Genomic DNA, 7,500 nt, shown 5'->3' on the forward strand with positions numbered 1-7,500 from the left:
TCTGTCTGCAATTTTTTTTTGTTTTTTTTCAAGAGGAGCTCTGTAAGTTATGACCTTGAAAAACGTTTAACTTCTCCCCATTACAGCAAAGTTTGGGAGCATATGGTACTTGTACGCGTGGCCTCACCGCTCACCTCCTCCTTACTGTCCTTTCATTAATGACTTGTAATTAGTACATTCATATCCCAGACCACTTAATTTGTAATTTTCTAGATTTAATTTCTTGATGTCTTGAAACTTTAACTATATTTTATTAGTTACTTTTTTTTTTATTTCAACATTACTAGTATTTCTATGCAATTTTATATTTTTTTCGACGTATGACATTAGGTGTTGCTGTGCCACGCAAGAAAATTTGAACCACTTCTCTGGCGCAGGGTAATAACAAGGCTGAGAAAGGCCCACTGAAGGTACAAATCCCCAAATAGTAGTTAAATTAAATGGTGCGAGGAAAAAACTAAGGTGGTGTTCTCAGTGGGTGGTGCGTGACATCCCTCACTCAGGCAGGCAGGAACACTGAGACACCAGGGATTCCACACCTTACCCTCCCTTGTCTCCTCGCTTGCTAACCCGAGGGATAAGTATTAACAGTATTCTCATAACAATAAACCATGCTCAAGAGTGTTTCTCCTGTTCATAATGTTGAAATATTTTTAGCCTGTCACTAGAGCCGTAAAAAAAAAAAAAAAAAAAAATATATATATATATATATATATATATATATATATATATATATATATATATATATATATATATATATATATATATATATATATACGAATGACTTCAAGAGCCTTTTAAGTGTAGTGGAGGTGCGGCGCAGAAATGTTTGAGAGTACAGGCCTTTGTGCTCATCGTCTCACACTTGGTGACTGATTCCTGCTCAGCTTCACCACGTCCCTGGCATCACGACCCTTGCAACACGCCTCCTCCTTCACCTTTCCCTCTTCCTGCCCCCTCCTCCCTCTCACTGCTGTCACCCCCTTCAAGATACATCCGAGATACAGCAATACATGTAACAGTGATTTATGCACACGTCTGAAGCACTGAAACACTGAAACACTGAAGAAGCAAGTTGAAAGATCGGGTGAAATAATGAAAATGAAAGAGTTAACGAGTTAGTGAGGTGGTTAGCCTGCTCTGCGCGACTCGGTGTGAGCAGACGTCATCACTGAACAGCTGAGCGGGGAGGGAGGGAGGGAGGCAGGGAGGGAGCAAGATGGAGTTTGTTGTTTTAAAATATAGGTAGCAAGTTATTGTTATTTTGTTTATTTATAGAAATGAAAATGAGTAAACGTGACGATGAAAGACCAAGAAATAGAAGGAGAACAACGCAGAGGAGGAGACAAGAGAAAGATGACAATAATTCAGTAGGAAAACTTCAACTGGAGCTGTTCCTACCGGCCGCCACTACTTGCCTGGCTGGAAGTACACGGTTACTTCACATCACCTCACCTCACCTCACCTCACCTCACCTCACCTCACCACACTCACCTCAGTCAGCCTGCCAGCACCTCACTCGTGTCCTCGCCTTCACGCCGCCACTAAAGTTACTTCCCACACGCAGCACAGACCAGTACTTTCCCTGCTACACACTCGCTCTTCTTTACACTCTCTGCACCCTCCACTCCCCTTCTACCCTCCCTCCACCAGCGCTCCCTCCCTCCACCAGTTTTCTAGTTCCGTGTTATATTTCAGTGAATAAACGAGTGACATCAGTTGTAAATATTTCACCCACACTTACCAAACAAATAAAAGATTTAGACCTCCACTGAAATGTTCATGATTACACAGAGGTTACCCAATTTTGCGTAAGCCCCTATACTCTGTCAATCATGATTGTACAATATTCATGATTGCGCAAGCATATCCTGTGTGAGTGGGCGTGATTGAGTGTTTGCGCAGATGATTGAGGAATTTCCGACACGGTTTGATTTTGTAAGCTCAATCATAGTAGTTGCACCATCATGAGTTATAGTCAGTGGCGATGATTGCGCCAACAGCTCAGTCTTTCCTTGTTAACCATGGCGAGCACACTGGATACTCAGGAATTTTGGAGGGAGTTCATCCAACTATACAGAGATTTTCCTGCTTTGTGGAAAGTAAAAAGTGACGAGTACAAGAACAAAAGCTTAAAAAGTGAATGCTACGTGAAATTAATTGACAAAATCAGAGAAATTGACCTAAATGCCACTCGTGCCACAGTAACCAAGAAAATAAATAGTTTACGTTCCAACTATCGTCGAGAACTGAAGAAGGTGATGAACAGTGTGAAGTCCATAAATGATTCTCTGTCCATACGTAAAAAATTTTTGTAATCTGCAGGAGCAGAGAGAAACAATTCCTGTAGGAGGTTTTCATGTGTGAATTTATTTCTTTTTTTAAGCCACTCTTTCATCCACACCTTTCTTTTCACAATTTTCTTTTCTTCTTCATCGTCTAAAGCCAGCAGAATGGCTATACATGCAGCCGCTTTACTCATCTTCACTCCACAAACTGCAACAGGTAAGTAATGATTGTTCAATCTTACTCATAGTGTGTGGCCCAAACACTGTTTGCACAATCTCGATGACTGTGCAATCATGATTGACAGTGTATAGGGAATATATATAAACAGGCGGGCGTGACGTGTCCAAGGGAGGGGAGGAGTGAAGGGAGGGTCAGCGGAGGAATACAGGGTGGGAGGAACGAAGGGGAAGCAGATATAGCGTTGTTGATTTGTGTGTGGAAGTATCGTGGGTTTTGCCTGCCTCGATGGTCGCTCGTCTGCTGAAATATGTAAGTGACAGAGAGAGAGAGAGAGAGAGAGAGAGAGAGAGAGAGAGAGAGAGAGAGAGAGAGAGAGAGAGAGCACAGCTACAACACATTACCAGTGACACCAGCAGGGAAAACCCATCACCACCACCATTACTATTACCACCAACACCATTCCTTATTCACAGATATCCGCACCACCACCACCACCATCACCATGCGTATCACCACTATCACCACCACTACTGTTCTTCCCTCCCAGCCCATTATCTCCGCCACCACCACCATCACCACCACTATCACCGCCATCACCATCCAATTAAGGAACACAAGGCGATGCACCAGATATTAATGAAAGCGCGCCATTATAACCTGCCATTAATTGCTGCCTCCTCTAATGACCCATCAGCGCCATTACCTCCTCCTCCTCTTCCTCCTCCTCGTTTTCTCTATCTTGTTTCTCTCCACCACTCTTATTCTTCTCTTTATCTATCTTCCACCTCCATCATCACCATTTCCACCATTATCAACACCTCCTCCTCCTCCTCCTCCTCCTCCCCATTACATCAATTAACCACCTAATCACTGCCTCCCGCCATTGGCTCCTTCCTAACAGGATAATTGGCGGCCGCTGATTGACTGAGAGAGTTAGGCAGTTAGCGGAACATAATCTGGGTAAAGGGAGGAGGAGGAGGAGAAGGAAGAGGAGAAAAGGTGTTTATGACGAATGTTGAGGTGTAAGAATGATGAGGAGGAGGAAGAAAAGAAGGAAGAAGAAGAGGAGGAGGGGGAGATAAAGACAAGGTGTTTTATGAGGGCCTGGAATGAAAAGAACGAAGATGAACGGTGAGGAGGAGGAGGAGGAGGAGGAGGAAGGGAAGTAGAAGGAAGAGAAGAAGGTGTATCAGTGAAGGATTCCAAGATGTACTGGAGGAAGAGGAGGAGGAGGAGGAAGAGAAGGAGGAGGAGGAGGAGCAGGAGGCGGGAGGAAGGAGGAATGATATCAATAAATGAAGAAGAGAAAGAGAAGAAATAAAGATGAACAATGAAACGCGAAGGAGGAGGAGGAAGAGGAGGAAAGAGTAATGATATTAGTAAAAGAGAAAGAGGAAAAGGATCACGGATGAAAGAAAGAGGAAGAAGGAAATGGGGAGAAGGAAGGAGGATGAACACGGAGAAGGGAGGAGGAAATAGGGGAGAGAGAGGCGGCGATTCTATGGGCGGTAGAAGATTACAGTGATATGTTAGGACACGACCCTCCACCCACCTCTCTCTCTCTCTCTCTCTCTCTCTCTCTCTCTCTCTCTCCGCTATTGCGCTGTTCAGTCTCAGTTCCTAGTGTTGTTTGTTATATGTTATTTTTGTTGCCTAAAAGATTGTATGGTTTAATTTGTGGCAGATTTGTTATGTTGTCTAAGGTGACAGAGGTGGATTTGCTGTAATGATAATGTTTGGGTTCTGTCTCTCACTCATTTTCTGTCTCTTATTTTCCTGTATTTCCATCACTTCCGCTTTCAATCTTTTACTGTCTTTCAGTATCTTTATTTTATTTTCGCTTTCTATTTGCTATGTCCTTTTAGTATTTGCATCACTTTCTCTTCTTATCTCCTATCTTTTGTATTTTTATCTATTTCTGTCTATTTTTCCCCACTGCCTTCATCGCCTCCACTTTCCATCCATCAATATTTTCATCGCCTCTTCTCCTCCTACGATGTACTTTAATGTATTACTATATATTTAAGTATAGGTTAAGATAGGCTATCTTGATTTACCCCGCTTTAAACTTGTATCATCATAACTTAAGTGCATCAAACTTTCTCAGTAAATTGTTAAACTACTAAACTGGCAATAACACACACAAGCCCGAGAATCCTATCTGTAACACATGGTGTTTGATGGTGGTCACTATACAAATTATTTCTGTATATTGCTCGTTTCATATTTGTTTGTTTCATAGTATTTGCTCGTTTCATATGATAACTACCTGGGAATAATGAGTGGTAATGAGTGTTTCATTTGTGTATGAATCCCTCGAGCAGTAAACCGAGGGAAGGTAGCTCAGGGAGGGAGGTCAAGTCGGCAGTCTATTTGTGGCATAGCAGCCGCACACACCTTGTTGGATTGAAACCTGTGGATTTATTTCCTGTGAGCGCCAGAGACTGGTGAGTGTTCCTCTATTACATTTGTGATAGGTTTAGGAATATATTAGGAAAGTGTAGTACTTTGTTGCTAGTTATTCTCTCCTGTTGTATTTACTTTACGGTACACCCAGAACTGTTACATATATGTTGTGTTTTTTGTGATATTTCAACGTAAATTGTCATAGTTAGGTAATTAAACATGCATGCGAGATTTGTGACCCAGAAGGGTGTTTACACCGTAAAGAGAGTTACCATAGCTTGTTAGCTAGTGGGTGGCGGGGGAGGGGGCAGAAGAGGAGAGAAGTGAGAGCGGGGAGAGGGTCGCCACACCAACACGCTTAATTTAGACGCGCTTAACTTTCGCGAACACCTTCACGCGAGAAAAGAGCAAGAGAGCGGGAAAGACGGAAGATCTCTATTGAGGGAGAGGAAGGAAACGAAGGGTGGAGGAGGAAAGGAGGAAGGAAGAGGAGGGAGGAAAAGTCAGGAGCATGATCGCGAAAATATGTTTCGAGGGTGTAAATCAGTGATTCTTTCCCCTCTAACCTAGGAGAGAGAAAGATTGATAGTATCCCCCCCTCTCTCTCTCTCTCTCTCTCTCTCTCTCTCTCTCTCTCTCTCTCCCTCCCGAAGCGATGTAATTCAAGTTTTCTCCCTCCCTCCCCTTTTCCTTCCCTTCCTTTCTCTCTCTCTCTCTCTCTCTCTCTCTCTCTCTCTCTCTCTCTCAACCATGAAACCAAAAAAAGCAACACTACTACTCGTACTACTACAACTACTTCTACTATTATTATTAGTAGTAGTAGTAGTTGTTGTTGTTTTATTATCGTTGTTGTTAGTATTGTTATTATTATTAGTTGCAGTATTATTATTATTATTATTATTATTATTATTGCTACTACTTCTATTACTGCTGTTACCATCATGATCATCATCATCATCATGAGAAAGTGTCATTTTCAACCAAAGTATGTATCCCTGCTTCGTTTCACACACACACACACACACACACACACACACACACACACACACACACACACACACACATGTAAGCTTCCCTGTTATGGCCCATGGCCTTGAGGGGGTCCATGCCCCCCGCCGCGCAGCTGGCCAGCCCCGGTAACCTGCGTAGGGGAGGGGAAGGGAGGTTAAGGGAGGTGCTGCTAATTGATTCGAGCAGGTGAGTGATGAGAGAGAGAGAGAGAGAGAGAGAGAGAGAGAGAGAGAGAGAGAGAGAGAGAGAGAGAGAGAGAGCTTTTTGATTTTTTTTATGAATACCAAATTTATTACAAAAAGAAATCTTCTCTCTCTCTCTCTCTCTCTCTCTCTCTCTCTCTCTCTCTCTCTCTCTCTCTCTCTCTCTCTCTCTCTCTCTCTCTCTCTCTCTCTCTCTCTCACACCTGTAGGTACACGCTGACTAGTCTGGGCTCATCACCTCCTCACTCTTCATATTGAGAGGCGAGGCCATCATGGTGGACCCGCTTCTCAGTGCCAGGCCAGCGGGGGAAGGGGAGGAGGGTGTTAGTGCTAGTGGTGGTGGTGGTGGTGGTGGGGGGAAGAGGGGTGAAGGTAGTGGTGGTGGCGGTGGTGGGAAGAGGAGAGGGAAGCTAGTGGTGGTGGGGGTGGTAGTGGTAGCAGTGGTGATGAAGAGGGATGGAGAAGTAAGTGGTGGTGATGGTGGTGGTATGACGTAGTAATAGTAGTAGCAGTAGGAGGAAGAGGGGGAGGAGCAGCAGTAGTAGTTATTTTAGCAGTATGTGACAAATAACACCCATATTTTTCTTTGGTGACGTGAAATACTATTGTTATTTTTACTTGTTCTTACTTATTGTTATTGTTACTTGTGTCTGGTGTTCACTCCTTCACTTCAGGTCTTCCTCTAATTCTTCCTTCCTTGATTCCCTCGTGTCTCTTTTCCCCTCTCCCTCACTCGCTTTCTTTGCAAACTCTCCTTTCCCTTTCATTTCCTGTCACTCTTTGCATCTCGTCTTTTTGTCTTTCCCATTTCCCATTCTCTCCCTTTGTTTTCATCTTTCTCTTCTTCCTTTTCTTCATTTCTTCATTTATATTTATCTCTTTTCCTTTCTTGATTCTTTCCTTCTTTTTTTTCCATCTCCTTCCATACTCCATCTCTCTTTACGTATTTTTTCCTCTTTTATTTCTTTATTCTTTTGTTTTCTTTTACCTCTCTTTTTTTCTATTTTTCCCCCCTTGCCTTTCCATTTGATTCCATCTTTCAACCATGTTTTTTTTTCCTCATCTTTCCCTTATTTCTAAATCATATCTTCCTTCCTTCCCTCTCTTCCTTGCTTCCTTCCTTCCCTGCTTTGCATCCTCCTCCTCTCTCTCCATCGTATACCCTCTCTCTCTCTCTCTCCTCTCTCTCTCTCCAGTTTCTCCTAAGTATCTTCCCTTCTCTACTTATCCTCTCCTTTCCTTCCGTCTACCTTCCTCTCTCACTGCTCTCCTCTCCTTTCCTCTCCTCTGCATCTCCACCATTACTAATGCCTCATTTTCACTTAATCTCGTTTCTGTTACATAACGACAAAAGGTTAGATTTTCCTGTAGGGTGAATGAGTGTTTAAAGAACGAGTAGTTAGTTAAAATA

At 43.0% G+C, this 7,500-nt stretch overlaps 2 long non-coding RNA genes across 2 annotated transcripts in view; one reads left to right on the forward strand and one right to left on the reverse strand.

The window, feature by feature from the left end:
* The window catches only part of LOC135112479 (uncharacterized), an 18,326-nt gene extending 16,569 nt beyond the window's left edge, over positions 1–1,757 (reverse strand). The window contains exon 1 of the long non-coding RNA XR_010274425.1: positions 1,495–1,757. This is a non-coding gene — a long non-coding RNA (uncharacterized LOC135112479). The remainder of the gene's footprint in view (positions 1–1,494) is intronic.
* A 3,035-nt stretch (positions 1,758–4,792) lies between these two features.
* Positions 4,793–7,500, forward strand: part of LOC135112404 (uncharacterized) — a 15,978-nt gene continuing 13,270 nt past the window's right edge. The window contains exon 1 of the long non-coding RNA XR_010274351.1: positions 4,793–4,916. This is a non-coding gene — a long non-coding RNA (uncharacterized LOC135112404). The remainder of the gene's footprint in view (positions 4,917–7,500) is intronic.

Source organism: Scylla paramamosain, chromosome 23 (genome assembly GCF_035594125.1).
Source record: "Scylla paramamosain isolate STU-SP2022 chromosome 23, ASM3559412v1, whole genome shotgun sequence".
Classification (NCBI taxonomy): domain Eukaryota; kingdom Metazoa; phylum Arthropoda; class Malacostraca; order Decapoda; family Portunidae; genus Scylla; species Scylla paramamosain.